Source organism: Pelodiscus sinensis, chromosome 21, assembly GCF_052426305.1.
Source record: "Pelodiscus sinensis isolate ZL-2025 chromosome 21, ASM5242630v1, whole genome shotgun sequence".
Taxonomy (NCBI): domain Eukaryota; kingdom Metazoa; phylum Chordata; order Testudines; family Trionychidae; genus Pelodiscus; species Pelodiscus sinensis.
In genome coordinates this window covers 23240922-23268865 of record NC_143072.1, presented here as the reverse complement: position 1 = coordinate 23268865, position 27944 = coordinate 23240922, and the positions used below count along the sequence as shown (strand labels likewise).

Genomic DNA, 27944 nt, shown 5'->3' with positions numbered 1-27944 from the left:
TGGGAGAGGAAACTGAGGGATGACCTGATAAGTCTTTCAGTATGTTAAGTACTGTTATAAAGAGGGTGGTGATCAATTGTTCTCCAAGTCCACTGATGGTAAGATAAGAAATAATAGACTTAATCTGCAGCAAGAGAAATTTAGGTTAGATATTAGGAAAAAACTTTGTAACCATAAGGACACTTAAGATCTGGAATAGACTTCCAAAAGAGGTCTTGAAATCTTCATCAATGTAAGTTTTTAATAAAAACGAGTTGGACAAATAGCTTTCAGGGATGGTGTAAGTTTACTTGCTCCTGCCACAGCAAACTGTCTGGATTTGATGATTTTTTGAGGTTCTTTCCATCCCTACTTTTCTGATTATAGACTCATAGACTTTAAGGTCAGAAGGGACCATTATGATCATCTAGTCTGACCCCCTGCACAATGCAGGCTACAGAATCTCACCCACCCCCTCCTAAAATAATCCTCTCACCTATATCTCAGATACTGAAGCCTTCAAATAGTTTGAAGACCCCAAGATGCAGAGAATCCTCCAGCTGTGATCTGTACCCCATGCTACAGAGGAAGGCGAAAAACCTCCAGGGCCTCTGCCAATCTACCCTGGAGGAAAATTCCTTCCCGACCCCAAATATGGCAATCAGCTAAACCCTGAGCATGTGGGCAAGACTCACCAGCCAGACACCCAGAAAGTTCTCTATAGTAACTCCTATCATCCCTCCATTGACCTATTTACCACTGATAATGAATGGTCAATTAGTTACCAAGATCATGTTATCTCATCAAACCATCCCCTTCATAATCCCATCTAGTTTAATCTTGAAGCCAGATAGATCTTTTGCCCCCACTACTTCCCTTGTAAGGCCGTTCCAGAACCTCACTCCTCTAATGGTTAGAAACCTTCGTCTAATCTCAAGTCTAAACTTCCTACTAGCCAGCTTATATCCATTTGTTCTTGTGTCCACATTGGTATTAAGCTTAAATAATTCCTCTCCCTGCCTGGTATTTATACCTCTAATATATTTAAAGAGAGCAATCATGTCCCCCCACAGCCTTCTTTTGGTTAAGGTAAACAAGCCAAGCTCCTTGAGTCTCCTTTCATAAGACAGGTTTTCCATTCCTCTGATCATCCTAGTGGCCCTTCTTTGTACTTGTTCCAGTTTGAATTCATCCTTCTTAAACATGGGAGACCAGAACTGCACACAGTATTCCAAATGGGGTCTCACCAATGCCTTGTATAATGGCGCTAACACCTCCTTATCCCTACTGGAAATACCTTGCCTAATACATCCCAAGACCGTATTAGCCTTTTTCATGGCCATGTCACAATGACGGCTTATAGTCATCCTATAATCAACCAGGACTCCGAGGTCCTTCTCCTCCTCCGTTACTTCCAACTGATGTGTCCCCAGCTTGTAACTAAAATTCTTGTTATTAATCCCTAAATGCATAACCTTACACTTCTCACTATTAAATTTCATCCTATTGCTATCACTCCAATTTTCAAGGTCATCCAGATCTTCCTGTATGATATCCCGATCCTTTTCTGAATTGGCAATACCTCCCAACTTTGTGTCATCCACAAATTTTATCAGGACACTTCCACTTTTGGTCCCAAGGTCAGCAATAAAAAGATTAAATAAAATTGGCCCCAAAACTGATCCCTGAGGAACTCCGCTAGTAACCTTCCTCCAACCTGACAGTTCACCTTTCAGTATGACCTGCTGTAGTCTCCCCTTTAACCAGTTGCTTATCCACCTCTCAACTTTCATATTAATCCCTATCTTTTCCAATTTAACCAATAATTCCCCATGTGGTTCTGTATCAAGTGCCTTACTAAAGTCGAGGTAGATTAGATCCACTGCATTTCCTTTATCTAAAAAATCTGTTACTTTCTCAAAAAAGGAGATCAGATTGGTTTGGCACGATCTACCTTTTGTAAAACCATGTTGTAATTTGTCCCAATTGCCATTAGCCTCAATGTCTGTAACTACTTTCTCCTTCAGAATTTTTCCCAAGATCTTGCATACTACAGATGTCAAACTAACAGGCCTATAGTTACCCGGGTCACCCCTCTTCCCCTTCTTAAAAAAAGGAACCACATTAGCAATTCTCCAATCAAATGGTATAACCCCTGAGTTTAGAGATTTATTACAAAATTTTGCTAATGAATTTGCAATTTCATGTGCCAATTCCTTTAATATTCTTGGATGAAGATTATCTGGCCCCCCCGATTTACTCCAATTAAGCTGTTCAAGTTTGGCTTTTACCTTGGATATGGTAATATCTACCTCCATGTCCTTAGTCCCATTTGTTATGTTACCATTATCCCTAAGCTCTTCATTAGCCTCATTAAAGACTGAAGCAAAGTATTTATTTAGATATTGAGCCATTCCTAGATTATCCTTAACCTCCACTCCACTCCATCCTTAGTAATTAGCAGTCCTACTACTTCTTTTTTTGTTTTTTTTCCTATTTATATGGCTATAAAACCTTTTACTATTGGTTTTAATTCCCTTTGCAAGGTCCAACTCTACCTGATTTTTAGCCTCTCTCACTTTGTCCCTACATGCTCTAACCTCAATAAGCTAGCTTTCTTTACTGATCCCTCCCATCTTCCACTCCTTAAATGCTTTCTGCTTTTTCTTAATCACCTCTCTGAGATGCTTGCTCATCCAGCTTGGTCTAACACACCTGCCTATAATTCTCTATCTACCCCATATTGTCTGCAATAAGTGCCACATCTTTTTAAAAAATGTGTAAGTATAGACTAAATTTCAGGTTAAAAAAACAGTTGGAAAGTCTTCCAAAACTAATTGGTACCAAAAGGCAAAAATGATCCTAAGTATTTGTGTATGGACCCTGCTTTCTTATTTTTAAATAAATTTCTTTGACTTGAATGAAGTTAATGACATGTAAAAATATTAAAGGATTTGCACCTGCAAAACCTGTTTATCTCAGTGGGTGAAAATTCAAATGTTAGAATTGTTCTAGTATATGCACAGATATTTTCACCTGCAAAATGCAGTTGTATGTCTTTGAATGTTGTGCTCATTCAAGTGGAGGCTGGTTGAAAATTTACTCTTGGACAAAATTGTAGACAATTACCACATTAGTCTTTTATCACCTTACTCAAATTTAGTCATTTTGGAAATTTAGCTACATGGATGAGGAGGTGTTTTACAACCTCCATGAAAGTTTGCTCCAAAGTCTCCTTCATGTGCAACCCTCATCCATTGTCTGCTCTGACTCATTTTGCTTGTTGTAGCCATAAACCAGGTTATTGAATTGCAATAACATCAAAGGCTTCTTGTTTACATGTAGTGGTACTTTGCAAAGTATTTCATTAGATGACTTTTGTAATTTAATTTGGTATTGAAATGCTTCCCTTCTTGCACTTCCTACAATGTTGGAGTACAGCTATTGTTTGAATTACCAGATCAGTTTTACTCAGGCTTCCCCAATATACCTTACCACTGATCATTTCTCTTTTCCCCCATTTGATTTGCCACTTTCTCTAGCTTCATTAAGTATGGCTAAAATGAGAATTAAGTACATGAGAAGGAGGTCACACAATTCTTCATGGGCTTGAACATTACTTCTCCTATTATCTCTGAGATCAAGACAGATCTTAGTAAGTAAAGTGATTTCCTTTCCAACCTCTTGAGTGTATTAGCTGGTTTAATGTGGAAATCATTCTTAACCTGTTTAATTTGCTTGAAGATTATGTATTTTCCATACCACCCCGACTTTTTTACTTGCCTTACTGTAATTAAATAGGTTTTCCAAATACTGTACTTCACAGTATAAGGCCTGCATTCTTTGGCATCTAATTTGGTTTCCCATAACGTAGCCCTCTATAATCCCTAGTTTTATTGGTAACCTTTCAGTTTTGCCTTCATATAGGTCTCAGACCAGAAATGTTCTACCTTGTCCTGGATGCATTCCATAACAGTTCTAAACTCCAGTGTTTTGATTTACTAATTAATGCCATTAATATAAACTATAGAGCACTTTTAATCTTCCAAAAATGGAGAGGTGCTTAGTAAACAAATAATTTCTCAGTGGGACATCCTGATATTTTTCTGAGGTTTGTGTCAGAACAATGGGTTGTTACAGAGCTAAGATATAAACATCACTGAGACAGCCTCCTGTGCCCTATGAGAATTTGCTTGTGAATATGAATATATATAATTTGAAGATGATTTTAAAAATATCTCATGTAAGCTACCAATTTTAATGTTACAATCTGCTGGATCTGTTTATCCTATTTTTGTGCATGTATCATTCTTGTATATGAAATTAGAAATATGAAATGTGAATCTTTTTATAGTTTTAAATGTGCTAATGAGAGCCATTACTGGTGCCCCCTCTCCTTACCCTTTGAATCCTAATGGGTTGATGATCAGCTCAGAAACCTGTAAACAGCTGATTTGTCCTGTAAGTCTAAATGGATCATATCACTTAGTACTGGAATAATTTTTGAACCTGGTATTTTTCGATGGGAAGAGGTGATACCAAACAAAATATTCCCGCCCAGGGGAAAGTTCATTTAAGCAATGGGAAGCTATCAGTCTTCAGCCTGCCTTTTAAAGTGCTTGACCCACTCCAAGAGGATATTTAAAGAACTCTTAAAGATTGGAGACCCAATTCAGAGTAAAAAACAGCTCTGATTTGAAGATTATAACTGAAATAAGAACAGCTGTTTAGGATAAGAATGTGCATGAAACAAGTTTTGGTGATCCAGAACTAGCTATGCATTTTCTATTCATTATAATTTAATAATTTACTTTGATCTGTCTGTTTTCACTTGCAATAATTTAAATTTTACTTTTTGAACTTAATAAAAACACTTTTTTTATCATCAGGCCCAAAGTAAATAATTGTTAGGGGGGAGGGGGGAGGGAGCAACCTATGTCCATATTTCTCTTTAATTGATAAAGGGAGCTTTACCTTATAAACTTCCCCTATGTAAAAGTGGTCCCTTCTGGGGCTTAGGTTCCTGGGTGCTGTGCCCTAGAACTGCAGCCTCCTAGAGCTGAAGTGGTTCATTGTGTGCATTGCTGTACAGGGGGGCAGTAATCTGAACACTGTGCCTTGCCTGTGGGAGACCAGAGAATCTGGCCCAGCAAGACAGAGTGATGGGGAGCCACAGAGAGCAGGAAGGCAGACATCAGTGATATGATCAGCCCACTGGGGAATAATCCCAAGGGGTCTTTGGTGATCGCACCCTGTCACGATCTCTGCAATTTCAAGATATTTTGATTTGATTATTTTGTACCTCTCTGCATCTTCATAGAATACTAGAATGGAAGGGATCTTGAGAGGTCATCAAGTCCAGTCCTTTGCCTTCGTGGAAGGACCAAACACCATCCAGATCGGGGCGGGCAAAAATTTTTGAAGGGCTCATGCTTGTCTTATGGCTCCCAGGCATCATGTTAGTGGGGGATGGGAGCTGCAAACCCTTTCAGTTCCTGCTATTTAAAGGGCTTGCTGCTCCCAGCGTCGCTGCTAGCATGGTGCCTGGGAACTGGGATGCTAGAGCCCTTTCAGCTGCTTCTATTTACCTTTTACCTAACAGCCACAGGGAAGACGCGAGTCCTTTAAATAGAAGCAGTTGAAAGGTTTCACAAGTTCCTTGCTCCCAGGCAACGGACTGGTGTGGGGCCAGGAGCTGCAAGCCCTTTGAATAGAAGCAGTTAAAAGGGCTCATAACTCCCAGCGCCACTAGCGTGTTGGCAGAGAGCTGGGATGTGCGAGCCCATGTAACAGCTTCTATTTAAAAGGCTCATACTTTCCCTGTGGCTGCTAGGCAACATGTTGTCTGACGGGTGTGGGCAAGGCGCAAGCACTTTAAATAGAAGCAGTTAAAAGGGCTTGTGTGTCTCCAGCTCCCAGTTAGTGTGCTAAGAGGTGGAGCCTGGTCTGGAACTGCCACATAGGCTGGAGAGGCTTTTGCCCACCGCTGGTCTAGAGCATCCATGATATCTGTCTAACCTGCTCTTAAATATCTCCAATAATGGAGATTCCACGACTGCCCTAGGCAATTATTCCTGTATTTAACCACCCAGACAGGAAGTTTTTCCTAATGTCCATCCTAAATCTCCCTTGCTACAATTTAAGCCCATTGCTTCTTGTCCTATCATCAGAGGTCAAGGAGAACAATTTTTCTCCCTCCTATTTTTGAGTAATATATTTGGGGTAATCTTGTTTAACTGCTTAAAAATAGACACATTTGCTTTCTTCCAGTCTTCTGTATCTTCCCCTGTGCTCCACAACTCATTGAAAATCAGTATTAACAGTTCAGTGAACTCCTCATCCAGCTTCTTTAAAACTCTGATTTTAAAATATCTGACTTTAGTAGCTTCTCTTTAACCTCCTCCAATGATACTAGTGGAATAAATAAAGTAGTATTACCATGAGGTGAGATGATATAATCAGTTTTGAAAAAGTACTGATCAGAAATATTTCTGCCTTTGTTCTGCATTATTGATAATTCTATCATTTCCATCTAGTAATAAACTAATACTGTATAATCAAGATTTGTTTTGTTCCTAATATTTTTAATTCTTTTATTGTCCTTAACTCCATTGCCCACAGATGTCATCTTGTGTCTCTTGGCTTTCCTTGTAGATTTTTTGCAATTTCTAATATCTGTTTTATACAGGCAGTCCCCGGGTTACGCGGACCTCCCCCCTCCCCCCCTACCGCAGACCAGGCTTTTCTCGTGGACGCCTGTGGTAGAGCAGCTGGGGCGCTGCCAGTTGGTCCCGCAGCACCGCTCCTCAGCGCTACTGGACCAACCCGGCAGCACCCCGGCTGCTCTGCCCCAGACGTCCTGATTCAGCCGCTGCTGGTCAGTTTCAGCAGCGGCTGAATCAGGACGCCTGGGGCAGAGCAGCTGGGGTGCTGCTGGGTTGGTTCAGTAGCGCCGAGGAGTGGCGCTACTGGACCAACCCAGCAGCATCCCAGCTGCTCTGCCCCAGGTGTCCCCAAGTCAGCCGCTACTGAAACCGACCAGCGGCTGACTACAGGAAGCCCGAGGCAGAGTTGCTCTGCCCCGGGTTTCCTGGAATCAGCCGCTGATCAGTTTCAGCAGCAGCTGACTTGGGGACACCTGGGGTAAAGCAGCTGGGGTGCTGCCGGGTTGGTCCCCGCAGCGCCAAGGTGCGGCGCTGCGGGGACCTACTCGGCAGCGCCCCAGCTGCTCTGTCCCAGGCGTCCAGATTCAGCTGCTGTTGAAACTGATCTGCGGCTGATCCAGGAAGCCCGGGTCAGAGAAACTCTGCCTCGGGCTTCCTGTAGTCAGCCGCTGGTCAGTTTCAGCAGCGGCTGAATCTGGACACCAGTTCCGACTTAAGTACAAATTCAACTTAAGAACAAACCTATAGTCCCTATCTTGTACGTAACCCGGGGACTGCCTGTATTCATTTCTATCAAACTTTTGGAAGCATTTGTTGTTTCCTTCTACAGTGAAATATGCCTGGACATCTTGGGAAACTTGTTCAGACTTACATTGTTGTAATTACTGGATTTTAGATTCTTGAGCTGCAATGTGACCTTTACTTTTAGGGATGATGTCATGTAGGCAGACTATGTGTTGCATACTACTGTGTACTGGACAACCTGAATGCCATTAAAAATTGGGCACAAACAGCAAGATGAAAGGGTTGGCAAGCAACCAGACACCAGACTGTATCACAGAAGCTTATTGATAAAATGTAGGGAGAGGCCTACGGTAGCAGGTGTATAAACATAGATGGTGGGTGGAGCCCCCTTTGGGGAGGCTAGCTTCTATCAATGCCCACTCACAGATGGAGTCCTGAGTGCCCCTAATCCCCTGTGGCTGGAGCCCTGAGAGCCTCCCTGACTTGCCTGGAGGAGTCCTGGGCTAGTCACAGCCATGCTGTGCCTCTCTTTCCCTTCCCAACCTTCCTCAGACCCCAAGTTGCCAGGGAAAAGTTGTGGTGTCTCTTCCTCAAGCAGAGCCTGAGCTTTTGATATACCCCATACAGGCTAAAGGTAAGATGTAAAAGAGTAGTTGATTAGTCAACTACCTGATAAGCCTAGGCTTATTGGGTAGTCAAGTTGACTACTTGCATCCCCCCTCCCCTTTGTTGTACCTGTATCAGACGCAGCAAGTGGGAGGAAGCAGGAGCTAGCTTAAAAACTAGTTCCCCCCAGCACTGTCTTCGTGGTGCAGGGTGGGCAGGGGAGGCAGAGGCACAGAGGTGCTGCGACTCTGCCTTTTAAATGCAGTAAGAGCCGGGTGGCCATCCAGCTCTTACTACATTTAAAAGGCAGAGCAGCAGCAGTCTGGACCCAGTGTGAGCCAAGACTGCTTCAGGGCAACCGAGGAGATGGCATGTGCTCCTCAGCTGCCCTAGAACCTGTCTGGGGCACAATTAAGTAAAAACTTCCCCTTGCCAAACTTGCAATCAGGCAGCTGGCAGCAACAGCATCAGGGGATGTGAAACCTTCCTTTGGTCCATTATAACTATTACTCATGTGTAAAAGTCCAATTTAGCACTATGGTACTAATGTTTATAAAGCATTTTTCATGTGGGAAGGGATATAAATACTAAGTATTTATTATTATGGTACTAGCATCATGGCTGAACTCCTTCTGTAAATAATAGTTATTAATAAACCTAGAACTGGATCTACTCTTGCATTCTTATTTGTATATTTTCAGAACTAAATTCTCATATTCATTTGTCATTTTGGAAATTTTGGTGAAAATCAATATTTAGTTTTGTAAACAAAAATTAATTATGGAAACAAGAGAAAAATACATAGCAAATGGACTCTACTTTTATGGAACATCCCACAGTTATCTCTTACATTAATAATCAACAGGTGCAATTTTCTTAGTATCTGAATTCCATTCATTGAGGTTTTTCAATGTATATTACATTTTAACATGTTATGGTACCAGAACCAAATAATTGGGGGAAAAATAATTGACTGATTTTGCCCTTTGTATTGTTAGCTGTAATCTAAAACTGTAGGCGTCTGTGTGACTATGAATTGTCCTATGTTAAAACACTGGCAATTTACCTGTCTCTGCATGACATTAGTAATTATTGATCACCAGACACACAGTGAACGATTTTATGCTCTTTTAGAAGTAGTGTGGGCGTTGGATGCATTTACTGTAATTATGTATTTACCGCTAACACCAGAACCTGGAAAAGAAGACCCTATTCTCAATGTTTTTTCCCCTCTTTGAATGTGAAAGATCACAGATTATCCTCCATGTAGTACAGTGGTTCTCAAACTTATTTTCCATTGTGAGCCCCTAAAAATTTTAAATGGAGGCGTGGACCGCTTTGGAAATGTTAGACATAATCTAAAGGTCCATGAACTACAGGATAAAAACCACTGTTTTATGGTAATGACAACAGTAGCAGCTCTACCTAGAGCTTTAGTTGGGCTCAGAGGTCGCAATCTTTGAAAGTGCCTATTTTATATACAGCTCTTGGAATTAAACCAAAATGTGTTTCTCCCATAATTCTATGTCTGCTATGCAAGGACCTAGGTCTATTCAGATTGTAGCTCTGTTCTTGTTATTGAAAGTGAATTATATCAGTTACAAGGAGTGTGACTAATAGAGGTGTCAGTATCTTGTCATGCAAGCTTTAGCCAGGAAGTAAGACCTGACAGATAGGAGAAGGCAGAGGTGGTCTTTTTCTGACTAATGGAAAAATGAAGACTTGATATTCAAACTTTTCCCCTAGAGAATGCCACTACAAGTTAATCATTAATTGGTTGTGTTGCTTCCCATGCTTCAGCATTCCTATTAGGTGAGACAGATTTTGGCTGTCCATGGACCATTTTGCTGTTGTGAGTTATCACAACGTAACACTGGTCATGTCCTCAAAGCCTTTGCAGATTCATATTTGCTGTTCAATGGGAAACAAATGGAGTTTGGTATTTGGCATATTCAAAAATTTACCTCCTTACTCTTGTTTCACTACTGACAGCATTATCTGCTGGTGTAAGCAAAGTGATGATAGTAGGGAACTCTTGAGTTCTAAGTCATGGCCACTGATGAATGCTTTGGCCTTTTGGTTGAGTCTCTTAAGCTCTCTCTGATTCAGGAGATTTCTTCACAGTGGATGTTGCCTGTCCTGTTTGGAGTAATTTCTTTACCTGCTGCTGTAAATTTGCTATTTAGGCAAAACTAATACAGACCGTGTCACTTTCAGCTGTCATCACCCTCTGCTGCCTTGGATCCATTTCCCCTAATCTCTTTATAAATTAGGCAAATTCAATAATCATTCCCATCTACCTCACAGGGGTTCAGTGAGAATAAATTAGTAAGCACTTGTTAAGTGCCTGGAAAATGAAGTATTTTTCTCTTTGTCTAAACCTGTTCTTAATGTTAATTTGTACAGTGACGATAAAACCAGCCAGATCTTGGTATACATCCCATTTCAGTTGAGTATTATTATGATTGGAGAATTGTGTTATTTTTTATCACCCATGAAAATGCACATTCTTTTTCACTTAAGCACATATAAAACCCCCATGGTATTTTAAGAGGCTTAATATTTGGGTAATGTCGTGGTCAGTATAGTGATATGTACAATTCAAGCATAGTCATTTTCTTTCTCCTTTTTCTCTTGTATATTTGGTGTTTGCCATTACCATTTAGTGTGGAGTACCAGCTGCTTTGTGCTGACTGAAAACTTTATTTATAGTGAATATGTTGAGCTCCTGGGAATGAGGATATCTCCCCATTATCTTGCCCCAGTCTCAGGACATTGCATATTTCTCATTCTCTTAGGGTACGTCTAGACCACAGGCTTTTGTCGACAGTATCTGTCGACAAAGCCTCTGTCGACAAAGAGCGTCTAGACTACATCCAGTTCTATTGACAAAGCAAGGCGTTTTGTCAACATGAGAGTGTAGATGCAAAGGACAGTGTAGATGCAATAATACCTTCTGACGACAGAACTCTGTTGACAAAAGGCGTTATTCCTCATAGAATGAGGTTTACCACCGTTGGCAAAACTGCCGAGTTCTGTCGACGTTATGTCGACAGAACTCGGCGGTAGTGTAGACGCAGGTATAGTTTTGTCGGCAAAACCCTGTAGTCTAGACACACTCTTATTGAACAGGAAGCAGTATCATTATTCCCATAGCTCTCTCCACAAATATCACACAGTAGTTCAGGACATATTCCTTATTCTTTCAGACACTGAGTCCGAATCCTTCTGTGCATGTTGAGCTGTCATAGCAGTTTCAGGCAGGTGAGGTGGAGGAGATCCCTCATGTTGGGGCTTGCATACAGGGACCTCTGGCTTTTCAGGGGGTGGCAGATTAATTTGAACTGACACTTACTTTCAGGGTGAAAGGTGCCATGGAAATACAAAATATTGTGACTTTTAATATCCATTTTAAAGTATTATAATTTATTGCAAAATCAAATAAACAAAATAACCTTACACTTTTAACTTACAATAGGCACATCTTGTTTAAATTTAAAACTGTTTAAGCCAAATAAATTTCCTGTGGTAAAATAATGTTCAAAAGAGAGATGGTGTGCAAATGTGTGCCATTTAGAGAATGCCAATTATTCTGGGGAAGTCTGATGACCTGTGTTCAGGAGTTCAGACTGTATTATGATGGTTATGCTTTCTGGCCTTAGAATTTATGAATCTACAAAAAAACCCATTGAATTCAGAAATGAATAAAAAACCTTAATATATTACCTGCCATCAGGAAATTCACTGTAGCCTTGACCTGATTGGTCCAGCAATTGCTTACGGTAGGAGACGATCTCATGTACAATCCTGCTAATCAGGTACTAGAAACTGTTGTGCAAATTTCTGTTACTTTTGAGAGTCTAGTATACTGCCAAATAATGGCATGTAAGCTAATTATTTTTGACTGCTGTTGGACCCTGTGGGGAGAGTAAAGTAGTTTTCCAAGTAAAGGAAAATGGAATGAGCTATAAAATTTTAAATTCATTTAGTCTTCTCTGTTGAATTCCAGTGACTTTTTAGCTGCCTGACAGATTTTGCTTTATAGAAATTCTCGGTTGTCTGCTTCATAACATTATTCTATATTAATTTTAAAGCAAGAGGACCTGCAGTTTTTACATTATCTACTCAGATGAAAGATCTCACGATTTAAAAGGCATGTAGTGCCATTGTAGTTTGGTGCAAACTATGGAAAAAGAATGCAAGATTTTCTCATCACTCTCAGATTGCTGCTCTTCATGCCATACTGCAGCATGTTGCATGTTTTCAAACCAGAGATTATGGCACTTTTTAAGTCTAATTGCCTCTGACATTTCTGTCATTATATTAAAAGCTTATTCAGAGGAAATTAAAAATACTTTGTCTCCTTTTATGAGGGAAATTCAGACAGACAAATCCAGCTGTTGCTTTTAAAAATAGCTACAGATGTCCCCAGCAATAAAGGGTTTTCACATGTTGTTATAGCAACTGAAATTCAGTATAATTTTGAGATTAATGATAGTGTATGTTTTTCATTGAGTATGCATTTAAGTACACTATGATATCATAAGGAATATATTTTGATTAGGGAAGTACTTGCAGATATTGTGAAGAACTGATGCGTGGATCATGTAACTCTGACTTTTGTACATCTCTTGGTACGATGCATCTGCTTTTCTACAATTTTTTTTTTAAAACAAACCTTTGTATAGTGTATTTTTAGATTTTGCAGAGAAATGGATGTGAAGATACTGAGCTTGTGGAGGTGTGAAGCGGGAACTAGTAGATGCTGCTTTGTTTCTAATAGCTTGAAGTGTAATTTTAAAGCTGTAGTGTTCCTTCTCCTCCATGTAATTCTTTTATTAATCAAATATGTATTTGATGGCTACAAAGGGAGCACCATCTTTGTTTTGGAGCTGCTTCTGGATTGAGGATGCTCTGTGCTGTGTTCTGTGTAGGCACTCTGGACTTTTATCCTCAGTGTGTAGAAACTTGACATATACGAAAAAAATTTTTTGGTATTTTCCTGATTATCAGCTCAGTCATTACTCATTTCTTGCAGGCAAAACTACCACCGAGTTCAAATAGAGTTCTGCGTAACAACACCAAGACTTGACACCAGCTGATTTAGCTCTGCACAAGTGAATTTTTGTTTATTGCTAATAAATAAGTTGGAGTTGCTTAGTTTGCCTCTGGCATCCATTTGTTGAATTGTCCTAAAGGGCTGTATCACATCCTCCATAGCAGAGTGAGACCTTTGTACTGCATCAGGTTCAGTGCACTCCTGGAAATAGGGAAGCAGCATTTGTGCTTTTCCTTCCTCTTTCCCTCTTGCAAAGGGATGTGGTGTTTCCTGGTAATTCCTGCTGGTAGGGTTACCAGATACTTTCACAAAAAATACCGAACATGCTGGGAAAAAAATTGGTTGAGGGGAAAAAAAAGGACCAAAGTTGTTGAGCAAAAAAACCAAAAACAACCTCACACACACAAAAAAAGGAGTCACTGCGCCTTTAAATCTCCCCACCCCTCCGCCCCTGCTAGATGCGTCGGGGAAGAATGTCCCAAGAGGTCTTCCATCTGAGAAAAACAGAAAATACCGGACATTTTGTGTGTGGTATTTTCTGTTTTTTTTACCAGACAAAGGCTGCAAATACCGGACTGTCCGGGCCAATTCTGGACAGAGGCCACAAATACTGGACTGTATGGGCCAGTACTGGACATCTGGCAGCCCTACCTGCTGGAGATGACATGTGGTTGTTAAAAACCTTTGGGGAGCCTATTCACATAAGATTTCCCTTCTAGTCCTGCAGTTTAAGAGATTTTAGTAGCTCAGATGTATAAGCAACTTAATATCTGGATGAATATCTAAACCGAATTTCAACTATATAGCAACTTTTATTTAAAGAATAATATGCACAAGTGACTTTTCACAATAGTTTCTCCAGATTAGTAAAGAAGTAGATCCTCCCTCTCTAGAAGACTGAAGGAATTCTTATGTAAAAACTGAGTTTAGTCATTTTGAGAGGAATAAAACCATTATGCAGAATTTTTCTTGCATAGAAAATGGCCACACCTTTAGATTATTAGAATAGTTTTTTTCTTCAGTGGTCATGACAACATTTTTATTTTGGGAAAGTATCTGCAGTATTTTATATGAAATAATATCCAAATCATTTGAATGAACCAAACAGGATATGTTATCAGTTAATTATTTTGAATTATAAATTGTGTGCATGCCTGATTTATATATGTACACATGATTTGGGTTTTTTTTTTGTATTGTGGATCTAATGAGACACTGATAAGTCATCACTCCATCCACTCTATTATTGTTAGATCCCTTTTCCCCAATTTATGTCTATCTTGTCTATTTCCATTGTATGCTGTTGGGGGCAGGGTCCATCTTTTACTCAAGACAGTGTTTTTCAAAATGGGGCACTTGAGCTTCTAAGTGCTATTAGAATATAAATAATGATAATTAAATGCAGGATCCTTTAGTGCATTTCACATAATTTATGCTGAGTCCATCCAAAGGCAGCTAGAGCAAAAGGTATCCTGCAATTGAGTTTTAGGGTCATGTTTGGCAACTCCTGTTTTTTACATTCTGGCAGTTGCACTGTTGTTCCCACCTTCTTCCAAATTGTGCTTTCCCATTGCTGTCTCCTCATCCAGTTTCTGTGTCCAGTTTCTGTGTCGTCAGGATGGTCTTGGCAAGTCATTTCAGTGCTCCATTTCCAATCTGTAAAATAGGAAGGATAACTGCTTTTGTAATGTATTTTGGAATCTACTGATTAAAAATGCTATATAAATTTGCATGTCTCCAAACACACAAAGCATGAAATCTTATATTCAAGAGAAATTAAAGACCCTTACACCTTATGTTTTCTCCCTTAGCATGTGAAATTAACATTTACTAGTGATGAACAGTAAAGTCTGACTTATTTATCTTCAGTGTGTGTATTTGTATGTATATATATGAAAAATATCTTAAGGGAATCAGATTCAAGCTGCAAAATGTGGATCCACAGATTCACGGGTGTTTAATCTTTTCGATTTCAACCTCTTTTTAATATTATTAGTTATTATTTCTGTCAGGACAGTAAAAGTTTGGTATTTCTGAAGAGTTTTATGGTAATTTCTTAATTGGGTTTATGATATTCAGAGAATATACTAATCATAAGAAGCATTAAGATTGTTTTGATTTAGTACAATAGTCTTTAACCAATGTTCCCAGAAAACAGTGCTGGTTGATGTCTCCTTGTTACACGTCCATGAGTTCTTTCAATTATGAAAGCACTAGATGAGGAAGAAGACAATGGAAAAATGGAAAATGAATAATTGATTGTCCAGACCTAAAAATGTCAGCCTGGGAAATGCAGATGATTTAAACAAAGCACTGTCCTTCAAGGGAAGGGGAGAGAATTGGTTTTGCATGCAGAGTCCTTTTAAGTAAGAGTCATTAGGATAACCATTTCTGTCATAGCAGTTTGACTCCTTCCGGGTAACATGAAAAAATAAAGATGCAGTGTCTTTGATTCAAGTCACCAAAAACATTGGCTTGTACAATGATGAAAAATAAAATGCAAGATATAATCTGCCCACTGAAGAAGAAGGATCCAATTTGATTGCCTTGGTGCTGTTTTTCACATATAATAAATGGTTAAAAATAAAGAGCCAATGGCAGAATGAGATATATTGGCATGATTTCTCATTACATGAACAAGTTTCTATATTATTAAACATTTTTTCATGAAAATTGGGATGGGGACTACATAATTCAAACATAAGTTTAATCAGATTTGGTAGATTACATATAGATATATACATAGATACAGCTATACACCTAGATATATAGATATAAATAAATCATATACTAAGCATAGTAATATTATGAAAATAACAAATAAAAAAGCAAAAGTAGTATAATGAAAACAGCCAAATGAAATTATCTTAGAATCAAATGATATTCTGTATTTATCTTTATGGAATGTCTCAATAATATAGATTAGAGATTGTGAAAGCTTATAGAAGCTCAGTCCATCCTTGCTGCCAATGTAACTATATTTTTTTCATATAGTACATTACCCAGTGTTTTCTCTGGCTTTTAAGATTTTGCATTGAGTCACTTAAACTTTATAAATAGTGTGAATTTTCCTCTTCAAAGTTCCAGAGTTTCCCAAAACGTTTTTTAAAGGAAAAACAGCTAATAATGATTTGCACCTGCCTACTACTTTTCCATCTGTAGATCTCAAAGCATTCAGTAAAGGCAGGCAAGCATTATTCATTATAACTGGGGGTATGTCTACACTACAAAGTTAATTCGAACTAACAGACGTTAGTTCAAATTAACTTTAATAGGCGCTACACAGGCAAACCGCTAGTTTGAACTTAATTCGAACTAGCAGAGTGCTTAATTCGAACTAGGTACACCTCATTCTACGAGGACTAATGCCTAGTTTGAATTAAGTAGTTCGAATTAAGGGCTGTGTAGCCACTTAATTCGAACTAGTGGGAGGCTAGCCTTCCCCAGCTTGCCCTGGTGGCCACTCTGGGCACCACCAGGGAAACTCGCATGCCCCCCTCCCGGCCCCGGAGCCCTTAAAGGTGGCTACGGTGCCCGTGCCAGGTGCAAGCCTGCCAGCACCCAGCCAGCAGATCCTGCACCTGGCACGGCACGAGCCTGCCACCCAGCCCTCCGCCTCTTCCCGGGACCAGGCTGGCGGCTCCCAGGAGCCTGCCCGGGGCCTCAAGAGGCAGGCGCCCGCCTGGTCTAGTGCGGAGATCGTGGACCTCATCCACGACCTCCGCACTAGGCACAGGAAAGTGGCCATCTAGGGCAGGATAGCTGCCAGCCTGGTCACCCAGGAGTAGGTTTGCATGAAAATCAAGGTGGTCCAGTGAGACCCCTGACCCTGAGCCCTGAGCTAAGAACATAAAAACATAAGAACGGCCGTACTGGGTCAGACCAAAGGCCCATCTAGCTCAGTAGCCTGTCTGCCGACAGCGGCCAACACCAGCTACCCCAGAGGGGATGGACCGAAGACAATGACCAAGCCATTTGTCTCGTGCCATCCATCTCCAGCCTTCCACAAACAGAGGCCACGGACACCATTTCTACCCCCTGGCTAATACCACTCCATGGACCCAACCTCCATGACTTTATCTAACTTCTCTTTAAACTCTGTTATAGTTCTAGCCTTCACAGCCTCCTGCAGCAAGGAGTTCCACAGGTTGACTATTTGCTTTGTGAAGAAGAACTTTCTGTTATTACTTTGAAGCCTGCTACCCATTCATTTCATTTGGTGTCCTCTAGTCCTTCTATTATGGGAACTAATGAAGAACTTTTCTTTATGCACCCTCTCCACACCACTCATGATTTTATAGACCTCTATCATATCCCCCCTCAGTCTCCTCTTTTCTAAGCTGAAAAGTCCCAGTCTCTTTAGCATCTCTTCATATGGGACCTGTTCCAAACCCCTGATCATTTTAGTTGCCCTCCCCTATCCGACCCTCTCACTTCCCCTCTCCGTTCACGAGGAGTAACGGTAGTTCGGACTAGGAAGCCTAGTCCGAACTACCTAGTCTGTGCTGCGTGTAGCTGCGCGGCACGGAGTCCGCACTAGCGGACATTTAAAAATGGCGGCGCCCGGCTTTATGCAAATGAAGCCCGGGAAATTCAAATCCCTGGCTTCATTTGCAACTCCAGTTACCTACATTACCACCCTAGTTCGAACTAGGGTGGTAGTGTAGACATACCCAATGAAAGTGAAAGGTGAATTCAGACATAGTACAGGCAGTCCCCGAGTTACGCGGATCCGACTTATGTCGGATCCGCACTTACGAACAGGGCTTTTCTCGCCCCGGAACTCGCGGGAGGCGGGACCACCCAGGCACGCAGTGGTCCCGCCACCGTGTCCTCTGGGGTGAGAAAAGCTGCTCCGGGTGTCCCTGGTCTGCTGGGGACCCCCCCCCAGCGGACATGGGACACCCGGAGCAAAGCCTTGGAGGCGCGGGACCCCGCTGCCTCCGCGGCTTTGCTCCGGGTCTCCCTGGTCTGCTGGGGGGGGGGGGGGGAGCGCAGCTAGTGCGCCCCCCCCCCCCCAGCAGACCAGGCTTTTGTTGTGGATGCCTGGGGTAGAGCAGCTGGGGAGCTGCCGGGTTGGTCCTGGGGGGACCTACCCGGCAGTGCCCCAGCTGTTCTGTCCCAGGCTCCAGATTCAGCCGCTGTTGAAACTGATCAGTGGCTGATTCCAGGAAGCTGAGGGCAGAGCAACTCTGCCTTGGGCTTCCTGTAGTCAGCCGCTGGTCAGTTTCAGCAGCAGCGGCTGAATCTGGAGCCAGTTCCGAGTTACGTACAAATTCAACTTAAGAACAAACCTATAGTCCCTATCTTGTACGTAACCCGGGGACTGCCTGTAGTGTCTTACTTTTACTTTGTGCAGGTGCAAGTGTATTTTTCAGTGCCAGGCAGTAGAGATTTTTGCCCTAATTAGGGATGTTAGATATCGGTTAATTGAATAGTCGAGTAACCGGATTAATTCCTGCTTTGTAGCAGGCTCCTTGACCTTTCCCTCCCCCCACACTGATGCCTCTGATGAGGGACAGCTGGCTTCCCCTAGCATTGGGTCCTGCTTCCCCCCACCTTGTTGCCTCAAGGTGGGGGAAATGTGAGTAGTCAAGATTAATCAATATGCCTTGGCTTATTGGCTAATTGTATACTCAACTACTAGTGTACATCCCTAGCCCAATAGTAATATGCAATGACCATTCAAAAGTCTGTTGTTGTAATGGACACACTGCCTCCAAATAATTCTTCATTAGGGATTTAATGTCAGGCACCTGGTCAGTGGCTCAAGTCCTGTAGCTGGAAGGCTACCTCTTATGTAGACGAGCCACTAGCTGGGTACAATGACACACATCATGTTACTTCCGATTACCTTAGTACAGTTATTAATAAGGGATACGTCCTGAAAATGTGACTTGAAATCTCCTTTCTCTTCTGAAGGAGAAGGACTGAGTGCATGGCACTTGTTTCTTTATATAGTTTGCTAATTTTATAATGCGTCTTACAGATTGAAAGATCTGGTTTGTCTTTTGATTACATTAAATAAATATTATATAAAATATTTGCTCTTTTCATCTCTAAATACACGCAGCAAACACAGTAAAGGACATATTAGAAAGGTATAGAGAATTCCTCTGATAAAGTTGGCAAGTATAGTATTTTACAGACCGTAGAGAATTTGTGATTTGAGAAGTATGGCCTATTAGAAAGGACACAGAAGTGGCACTCAGGAAGCCATGACTCTATTTCCTGGCTGTACCACTGGCCTGCTGTGTTACTTTTGGCAAGTAATTTAACTATTCTGTGCCTCAGTTTCTCTATTTGTAAAATTACTTTATTTTATTTAGTTTATTATACCACCTTTTGCAAAGTGTTTTTAAATTTACTGGTGTAAAATGTTATGTAAGAGCTAGATAGTTTTAACTGATGAATGTTTGAGGACACACACTCAATCAGCAGGAGAGCTGGGAATAGATCTCTGAAGTTGTGAATTCCAGTCCCATGCTTAACCTTCCTTATAAATGTTAGCTTTTATTTTCCTCTGGAATGGTGTTGGATGGGTTATGCCTCTGACAAACATTCAATATGCTAATTAGTTCAGCAGGCAGGACATTTGTTTTCTTTGTAGCATGTCCTGTATACCAGGTTACTCAAATGCAGGACTGTTTACAAATTCAGTTTCCATTCTGTTTGTTCTAATCTCTTTTTGAAATAAATTATTTTTACAATGTAAAATCATTCCTGTGGATTTTTTCCCTAGCTTTTCCCCCTCGCCCTCTATTGCTCTTGAAGTTGAATTTTATCATGATGAAGCATGCCAGATGGACAGCTCTTGACAGCGATCCTCTGTTTATTCACAGGACAGATATATAATGAACAATAGCCAGGCAAGCTTTCTTTATAGCATCCTCCCAAGGTGCCATGACCCAGACTTGCTGGCACCATGGTTGAAAGTTCATTCTAGAGACTCGATCCAATTCTTGGCCTCTTTTATGATAGTAGAGGTTGAACCTCTCTCTTCTGGGACACTCTGATGTGGCAACATCGGATATTGCTGGACCAGAGAGCTGGGTGGCCATTGGGTTGACCGCAGCAGCCATGGGGCAGTGGAGCACCGGCAGCCCCAGTGGCCTCAAGGCAGCAGAGTTCCAGCAACTCTGTGGTAGTGGAGCTGCAGCAGCCCCAGCAGGGGAAGCGGAGTCATGGCTGTCCCAGCGGCCCAGTGGAGTGGGGAGTCCCAGTGGCTCCGGGGCAGCAGAACCATTGCAGACTGTGCACCTCCGGGGACAGCAGAGTTCCCACAGCTCTGGGGTAGTGAGACCACAGCAGCCCCAGCAGCACTGGGGAGTGGAGCCCTAGAAGTCCTGCAGAACAGAGTCATGGCCTCCCCAGCAGCCTTGGAGCTGGGAAGCCCTGGTGGCCCTGGGATCATGGAACCTGGCAGCCCCAGAGCTGTAGCAGCCCCAACAGTGCCTCCGTTGCAAAGCCGCCATGGGCTGGGATAGTGGAATCCTGGTGGTCCTGTGGAAATGGAGCTGCAGCAGCCAGAGCACCCGAGAGCGGAGCCCTGGTGGCACTGGGACAGCGAAGCTGCAGCGTCTGGGACTGGCCAGTAGACTGGGGGCAGGGGAGATCCACTAAGTCTGATGATGGACGCCAGGAGAGCCTGGAGTCCGTCAGCAGAAGGATGGAATTGACCTCCCCTGGTCTGGCTAGATCCTGGGACTGGTTAGATCCTGAGGATGCTGGACCAGGTATGTCCAGCCTGCACTGCTAATACTCTTGTAGATAGAAAATTCCATGACCTTCAAAATACTCTTAATCATGGCACTTTGATCTGCTTCCAGGCTTTCCACATAGCCTGACAGACTGGGGCTCTATAAGATGAAATTGTCATTGCAGCTAATCTAAGATCCATGTATTTTCTGTTTTTATTTGTCACTTGATGCACTAAGACTCTTCCCATCACAGAAGTACCCTTGAATTTCTCTTTGTGTTGGTCAGTGTCAATTCCACAGAGGTACTACAGCAATCTGTGCAAACACTATCACATTTCTGCTGGGAGGACTTTTGGTTCTGGCATTGTGGAAGGGCTAGGGGTCTGTTTACAGAGCATTTAGGAGCCTTGGGAGGAGGATGGGCTTCAGAGCCCAAGGTCCAGCCTGAACTGCAACTTTAGAGTGCTGTAGCTACAGCCAGGGGCAGATGTAGCCCATTTTGCGGGGCCCAGGGCAGCACAATTTCGCGGGGCCCCCCTTTGCCACGGCGCATGCGCGGGGCTTCTTGAAGTGCAGGGCCCGGGGCGCCCTGCCCTATATCCGCCCCTGCGTACAGCTATTTTTAAAGCACTGACATGAGCCCCACTATCCTGAGTCTGTTAAAACAGGCTGGGAAGCTCACTTCAGCATTCTGTGTAGACATATACTCTAGGGCTATGTCTACACTGCCCCCGTTTTGTGCAAAAAATAGGCAAATGAGGCAATGCATGGAATATCACAACACCACATTTACATAATTAATGAGGCTCTGGTTTTGCACAAGGTGCTTTTGCGCAAAAAGTAGCCATCAACTTTTTGCGCAAAAACTCCCTCTTGTGCAAAAGCCATTCTTCTGCATTTTTTTTCAGAAAAAACAGCTCTTGTGCAAGAGGGTGTTTTTGCACAAAAACCTCTTGTGCAAAAATGGAGCTCATTAATTATGCAAATGAGGCACAGCAATATTCCACGCTTTGCCTCATTTGCATATTTTTTGCACAAAACGGGGGCAGGGTAGACATAGCCTAGATGTCTAGAAGACCAGTGGAGGCAAGAGAGGGTCCATCTACTGAGGAGAGAAGAAAGGAGCAAATAACTGCTCTAGAAGAAGGCAGTAGCAACAGACCTGGATATGCTTTTCACACCTCTAACTTGAATCCAAGCAGCCCAGCGTGGATCAAACACAGCTCCATTTGAAGGGAAGCCTGATGTTTGTTACTTCGGCAATGCCATATGTTGACATGATTTTTTTTAAAAGGTAGAGATATGCTTCAGTCTGGCAGAAACTGTGTGAGTAGTGTTTGTTCTGACTGCAGAAAGAATGCTGAAACAAGTCGTTATTCCTTGAGGTTGGCTAAAACTAGGTGTGCTGTATGCAGAATGGCTGCAGCTTGAATGTAGTTTTGGTGCATAACAACTGCTGTTACAAGACATTGCATATAGAATAATAAATGACTGCGGGGGTGTATACCATGTTATGTTCACTTGAGGGGCTCTGCTGTCATCATTGGTTCATGAATGGTAGCAGAGGCCCAAGAGGGAACTGAGCTGTGTATTTGCTCTTTGGCCATCTGTTGTTATTTATCATACAGACTTCAACTGCTTAATATGTTACTCTGACATTTTTCTGTTAAAACTTTAAAACAGTTTTTATACAGGGCCTAAGGCTGTGGTGTCCAACAAGCTAGCCACGTGACTATTTGGCTGGTTGAGTGTGGCTAATTGGCTTGAACAATTGGCTATATGGCCAATTGAGTGTGGCTAGTTCGCTATAGCAGTAGCCATTATAGTGACTACTGCTTCAGAATTGGTTGGACACCATGGGACCAAGGGAAATGTTCTGTCTTGAATGGGACAATATCTTTTGGCGATGGAAAAACAGGCAATGTTGGAGTACCTTCTTCCTAGTCTGCTGTGTCACTTAATGTAGCAGCGCTCATGATATAAGCCAGTGTTTCCCAAAAATTATCGCGCACGATCCTATTCATTTGTGTGATGGGGTAGCAGCATCCAGATCTGGCAGGCGCTAGGACCCAGGGAGAAGGCCGTGCGCGCTGACGCAGAACACCTGGCACCGGCCGATAAAGAGGCTGGGATTGGGTCCAGGAGGGAGGGTGGAACAACCTGCCGGACAGGTAGGGCTAACGACACAATTTATCTGCAAATTCATCATTTGCTTAATGAATTTGCAAATATGCAAATAAATGTAACCAATCTTCCAAAAGCTTGTAAATGGGTTTACTGGTCCCCAGTATCAAAAAGATTGGGAACCATTGATATAAGCATTGTGGTATATGTTTGGACAAGCTTTATAGTGGAGATACCCCTTGTGCTGAATCTCTTTTGAGCATAATATATAAGACCTGCCATATTGAATCAGAATATTGGTCTACCTAGTCCAGTGTCTTGTTTCTGATAATTGCCAGTACTATATGCTTCAGAGGGAATGAACAGAACAGCAATTTCAAGTACATCATCCATTATCGTTGGAGATTTAGGGACACCCGGAGCATGGTATTTTGCCACTGACCATCTTGGCTTACAGCAATTGATGTACCTACCCTATGTGAACTTATCTATTTTTTTAACCCAGTTAGATTATTGGGCTTCACAACATCCCATGGCAATGAGTTCCACAGGTTCTTATATACTTACGTCTTTTATAAAGGAATTCTTCTTCTTCTTCAACTTATTGGTTTATAATGAAAAAAAATCATTTCCTACCCACAGTGTGATAATGAATGCAGTATATCAAGTTAACTCTGGCAGAACTATAAAGTACACTATACATTGCTTTGTTTTTATTTAGGTATATATTGAATTGCCTTAGTGTTGAACACAATTATGACATGTACTCTTGAACGGTCTCTTCATGAGAAGAGGAAAAATATCCTTGGTTACCTCAGCATACTTACAGCTTTGTAGGGTGTACTTTCTATGGATCAGTTTTATCTTTGCCTGAGATCGGATTTAGTGTGATAACTGACATGGCTTCTGTTTGAGGTCTGTATGCCGATCTTTTAGAACGATGAACTCAATCTAATAGGCAATTACAGTCATATTAGTTTGAGATGGAAAAGACGTAGATCTCTGTGGATCCTCCTCCTTACCGAGGGACTAATCTGAAACTGAAATATTAATACATTTATGCAGTAATGATCAAGGAATCTGCATCTTCTTATATTCTTGTTGAAGTAGCCTGCTGTTTTGACTTTTAAAAAAATTACACTCCCATCTGCTATTGCAAATAAAATGTCTATTAAACTATGAAGACGGAATAGAGCAAAATAATGTAACATCTAGGAGTGCCAAAATTTAACACTCTCGTTGACTCCATTTCCTTTCCATCTTTCCACCTCCCATGTTTCACCTCTCCCAATCTAAAATCTCTGCATCTTCATATCACAGCAGCTTCTGTTAGAGAAAGACAATTTATCTCGGCAGGGTGTCCTGGGATAATCTTGAAAGAGCCTCTCTTTTAGTAATCAACATCACAGGGTTCTGGAAGCACAGATTTAAAATGCCCTTGGATTAATTAAAATCTGTGGGTGAGTAGGATGATACCAGAGAGAGAATGTTTCTTATTCTTTGCCATGTTGTGGTAACCTTGTCTATAAAAGAAATCCACTATATTTAAGAAATGGGGAGAGGGGAAGTTTTAAGTACACACCTGCATTATGCTGTGAAGAACTTGTGATTTTGACCATTCCTCACTCAAGAAAATAAAAAGACTTAATCTGGTTTAAAACCTCCATGTGTCAACCCCTTGTGGTCCCTTGTAATCCTATGGTTCTATGAATCTATGCTTATGCTCCTTGAAACCATTCTGTGGCCAAAGATTTAAACTTCTTAGTGGAATGGAGTCCCCCTTTCCTTGAGTTCCAGACTATGGCTGTCTTCTGCTGTGATGCAGTTAGCTTAATATTTATAGTATTTGAGTTTTTATTATTAAATATAATTTGACAAAAATTGAGACAACTGCCAAAAATGTAATGGGCTCAGCATCACAAGGAATGTAGAATATTGTTGCCCTTTTGACTTGAGCAACTTATCAAAGATTTGTGGCTCTTTGTTCCAGATGAGTGTAGAAGTTGGTGATATTCAAGTATTTCTTTAATGTATTTTTGTTTATTTCCAAAGCATGTACAAAGTTCCATGTCTCTTGAATGTAGATGGAATTAAAAGATAGGAAATAGTTTCTTCTGCTCACAGTGCCAAGAAGAATAGCACTCTTTTCAGCCTGCACTCCTGAACCAGGTTTTTTCCAGGGTCAAATACCTGCTTGCAGCTACTCCTTTGGGGTGTTTTTTCCTTTCAGGCTATGCCTTTACTAGAAGTGCTACAGTAGTGTGGCTGCACTTTTCCATTGACTTAATTACTCCACCTCCAACAAGAGGCAGTAGCTATGGATATGTCTACACTAGTCCCCTAGTTCGAACTAGCGGTTATTCCTCCTGGAATGAGGTTTACCAGCTAATTCGAGTTAAGGGCTTTACTTCGAACTTCCATTTCACTGCCACGTGTAGACGCGGGCAGTTACACCAGGCTAGTCCATTTCCAAAATGGCAATCGCCCGGGAACATGCTAATGAAGCGCAGGATATTTAAATCCCGTGCTTCATTTGCAATTTCAGTAGCCCTCATTAGCCTCCCTAGTTCAAACTAGGGAGCTAGTGTAGACATACCCTATGTCGGTGGTAGATTCTCCCCAACCAACATAGCACTATCTGCACTGGCATTTATGTCAGTATAATTTGTGGAACTTGGATGTGGATTATTCACCTCTGTATGATGCTAAGTAAATTCTAGTGTAGACAAAGTTTCAGTCTGTTCTTGTCTGATGTCAGTTTCTGTATGATCTCTCTTCCCACATATCTATTCCAATAAATACTCAACCAAAAGCTTCTGGACAGTTTCATACATTCTTTTTGTCTTAGATGGAATTTATGGTTTCAGGTATGTCAGTTGAAAGCTGAGTTCACATTAACCAATCTCAATGAGGCTTTAATTCAACTCATAACAAGAATTTTCCCAGCATATAACAATATGCTCCTCTGAAATTAAGCTTACATTTTTACTAAAATAATGAGTTAATGGTGACTCAAAGCTATATGGCAGAAGATTTGCATAAAGTGAAGTATTGAAATGTATCTGAAATTAATCTAGCTATAAACAAGGGGCTTAGGAAATTTTCCTGGATGAGATTTTTTTCAGAATTCCATGTCATAGCTTGTCCTTTGGGTAAGAAACTGTTCTGTCTTGAATTTTAACAACAGAGGAGGTTGGCAGAGGAAGGGGGGAATTTGTGGTCTTATCAAATGTACATTGTTTTCCATCTCTCTATTCCACTGAGCCTGTGAATCTGTTTCATTGTCATAATAACCTTCCTTCTATTAACACCCAACCCGTATGCAAGTATCTTGAGTAGGTTTCATACCCTGAAGCCCCAGCTTTATCTTTTGTTTAAGGATGAGCACTAATAAACATAACACAAAAATGAGTCATTTAAGGAGAATTCTGACATGTCTTGATTATATAACCTAACCCTGATCAAAAGAAGCAGACTCATCATCAGAAAATGCAAACAGCTTTGCTAAAAGGGTAAGGTTTTATCTTTAGTCTATTATTGTTTTATAACATTCTTAAAATGTTGTACTTTAATTTCTCTGATCTCTGAGGGAATTCACCTTGGTACCTGTGTGTTCCTCCTTATTTGACTCTGCTATTCTTTATTAATCTAATTTAAGTTGCCTTTTTATTCGTTGTTGGTTTTGAAATTGAAAGTCGATAGCTATTGCGTATACATTAAAGATGATAGTGGCACAAATTGTGCCTTGTTACACTGGTGTAAATTTGGAACAATTCCATATACAACAGTGGAACTGCTTTAGATTTACCTTAGTGTAAGTGAAGGAAAAACTGGGTGTAGTGCTGCCAGATTAGTTTCTCTTGCAAGGTTCTGAGCACCTTCAACTCTGTACAGAGTACTTTGCAGGATCAAGCCCATGGTCTTTGACTTTCAGTGCTCTAGATCCTGTTTTACTCTCCCATACCCCTCTGAGTTACCATCTGCTTTCCACGAAACCATCTGGAATAATCTAATGGCTAGTCTACATTAGAAAGTTAGGTTGACCCAGTACATAGCTCAGGTGTGTGGAAAAATTCCAACCCTGGAGAAATGTAGTTACAGTGATGTAAGTCCCAGTGTAGGCTGCACTAGATTGATGAGAGTTCTGTTGACCTAGCTACTGCCTCTCACAAATGGATTTACGACAGCAATAAAGGAACACCTTCTGTTGCTATAAGAAGTGTCTGCACCGAAGCAGTACATTATATCTTTATCTCTCCGTCAGCCAGCATGTTCTACGCAGTCCACACACTAATGGAGCAATTGCATTATTGTCTGTTCTACCTGAGGCTCAGATGTTCCTGGTCCATGACAATAGCTGTCATTTACTGATGAGGTGAAACACAGGAAAATGAGACAGTCCTGAGATACCATGGAGTTCAGGAATTGTGATGTGAAGGAGGAGGTCTGTAATATAAAAAGAAACCTGAACATTAATCTTGTTCAGAAAATTTATTAGGAAAAAAGTAAGAAAAATCATATAACAAAATAAGCAATTTCCAATCTATATTATGTGATCTAATTGTGTTTTTAGACCGAATGTAATACATGATTTATGGCATGTAATGTAGCAATATGATGATTAATTTTTATAAAGAAGGAACTATTCTGTTTTCCATTTTGTATGTTGTTGTATTGGACTACATGTAGGCTGTAGTAAAGAGAAGCTAGGTAATTTCATGGAGGTTAAGTCCATAAAAGGCTATTAGCCAGGGGATAAAATGGTGTCCTTGGCCTCTGTCAGAGGCTGGAGAGGGATGGTAGGAGACAAATCGCTTGATCATTGTCTTCGGTCCACCCTCTCTGGGGCACCTAGTGCTGGCCACTGTCGGTAGACAGGATACTGGGCTAGATGGACCTTTGGTCTAACCCAGTACGGCTGTTCTTATGTTCTTATGTTATGTTCTTATGTTCTGGCATTCTGCATAAGCACCTCCCAGAAAGCCTACCTACATCTGAAACGAAAGTCAGGACTATGCAGCACTTTGAAGACTAACAAGATGGTTTATTAGGTGATGAGCTTCCATG

The 27944-nt window shown here is 41.4% G+C and overlaps 1 protein-coding gene and 1 long non-coding RNA gene across 2 annotated transcripts in view; both read left to right on the top strand.

Annotated features, from left to right (window-relative positions):
- LOC142819243 (uncharacterized) overlaps positions 1 to 13995 on the top strand; it is a 33707-nt gene extending 19712 nt beyond the window's left edge. The window contains exon 3 of the long non-coding RNA XR_012897045.2: positions 13033 to 13995. This is a non-coding gene — a long non-coding RNA (uncharacterized LOC142819243). The remainder of the gene's footprint in view (positions 1 to 13032) is intronic.
- Positions 1 to 27944, top strand: part of PPM1E (protein phosphatase, Mg2+/Mn2+ dependent 1E) — a 137763-nt gene that overhangs the window by 65157 nt on the left and 44662 nt on the right. The window lies entirely within an intron of this gene.